At 53.7% G+C, this 1,988-nt stretch overlaps 1 pseudogene; it reads right to left on the bottom strand.

Annotated features, from left to right (window-relative positions):
• Positions 1 to 1,857, bottom strand: part of LOC103583373 — a 5,701-nt pseudogene extending 3,844 nt beyond the window's left edge.
• Positions 1,858 to 1,988: the final 131 nt, after the last annotated feature.

The raw sequence follows: 1,988 nt of genomic DNA, 5'->3' as shown, positions 1-1,988 counted from the left end.
TATCAGCCAAGTGGTGACAGGGAGACTCCTGGACAGGGACTTGACCCTGGCCCTGGAACCAGCGCACAGAAGTTGGGTGATCAGGTCGGCTGAAGGAGCAATTCAAAATGACCCAATTGGAGGTCCTGAGAAACCCTGAGGGGCTGGCAGTCACTGTAAAAGGAGAAAGAAGACTTGATCAGCCCCACCAGAAACACTTTCCCAGCACAGCAGACCAACCACATCAGAAGCTCCTGGAAACAGGGTCCTTGCTTCAGATATCTCTTCTGAAACCGGAAACAGGGTCCTTGCTTCAGATATCTCTTCTGAAACCGCATCCCGCTCCCTTCAGCACAGTGCCTGTCACCTGGAAATTCTTAAAGTAAATCCCCCCAAATCTGCTTTGCCCTGTCTCCTGCCTCGAGTTTACTTGGTATGGTTTACCTTCCCATTCACCAGGACTTGCCTGAGGATCCCCACGAAGCCCACCCCCTGAGCTACAGAAGTCTGAAATGAATAACTCCAGCCCCACACTCTTCCCCCTCCTCCCAGAGGACGTGCGTCCCCACCTCCACCAGGGCACTCACGCTGTGGGTGGGGGAACGGGAGCTCGAGGGGTGATTCAGTCTCTCCATACGGCCCTCCCCCCACACACGTGTTCTCTGTGGGCACCTTCCACTCCGCAATCCAACTCCTCAGCCCCTTCCTCTTTCCTTCTGGGAACTCTCAGGCAGGGTCTGGAGCGCCCCTGTGCCCCAGCCATTCCTGCTAATGGGCGACGGTGTATGGGGGGCCCTCCTCCCAGCCCCTCTCCCCTCGTCCCACCCCCACCTACTGGAGGCCTGGCCCACGCGCAGACGGAGGCGGCAGGCGAGGGCGCGGTCACCAAGGCGCGCTGAGGCGTGGTACTCGCCAAGGTGGGCACAGCCACAGCGAGATGTCCCCGCACTGGAGGCCGAGTTCCTCCAGCTGCATGCGTGGCTGCAGCGGCAGCTTCCCGCTTGGCAGGCCTCCGGGAGCCATGCTCAGCACGTGTAGCCGAGGGCGGAAGGCACCGCCGGGCGGAAGCCAGGGGCCAGGTGGAGCGGGCACGCCGCTGGGAGGGAGAAAGGATGGAATCGAGAAATTCGAGGGGTAAGAAGTTGGAGAGGATGCAGTCCAACCACCCTTGGAGGATGAGGAAGCCCACTCCAAGGGAACTCTTGGCCACCAGCGGTCCCCACCCCGTCCCCCCTTCCCACTGGGCCTCCCTCCTACTCCACGACATTTCATGGCTGATAGCTCATTTCCAGTTATTGCTGAATTATGTTCCATTGTATGGGTATGTTACAGTTTGTTTATGCATTTAAGGACATCATGGTTACTTCCAAGTTTTGGGAATTATAAATAAAACTGCTATGAACATCTGTGTGCAGGTTTTGTGTGGACATAAGTTTTGCACCCGTTTGGGTAAATACCAAGGAATGATGCAATTGCTGGATGGTACAGTAAGACTACGTTTAGCTTAATAAGAAATTGCCAAACTGTCTTCCAAAGTGGCTGAACCATTTTGCATTCCCACCAGCAATGGATAAAAGTCCTCTTGCTTCACATCCTCACCAGCATNAAAAAAAAAAAAAAGAAGACAAAAATCATGTGGAAATTTGATCCCCAATGTGGCAGTGTTGTAAACTGACTGAGTCATGGGGGCAAATCCCTTATGAATGGATTAATGCTCCCCCTGGGGGTGGGGGGATTAATGAGTGAGTTCCTGCTCTATTAGTTCCCTTGAGAGCTTATTGTTTATAGGACCCTGGCACCTCTTGCTTCTCTCTCTTGCTTCCTCTCTCACCATGTGACCTGCGTGTACCCGCCGGCTTCCTGCCACTTTTCGGCCATGAGTGAAAGCAGCCTTAGGCCCATGCCAGATGCAGCTGTCCAAGAGTTGTAAGCCAAATAAACCTCTTTCCTTTATAAATTACCCAATCTCAGATATTCTGTTATAGCAACACAAACAGACTAAAACACCC

Source organism: Galeopterus variegatus, unplaced genomic scaffold (assembly GCF_000696425.1).
Source record: "Galeopterus variegatus unplaced genomic scaffold, G_variegatus-3.0.2 Scaffold22409, whole genome shotgun sequence".
NCBI lineage: Eukaryota > Metazoa > Chordata > Mammalia > Dermoptera > Cynocephalidae > Galeopterus > Galeopterus variegatus.
The sequence above is the reverse complement of the archived record's forward strand: the minus strand, read 5'-3'. Positions and strand labels throughout refer to the sequence as shown.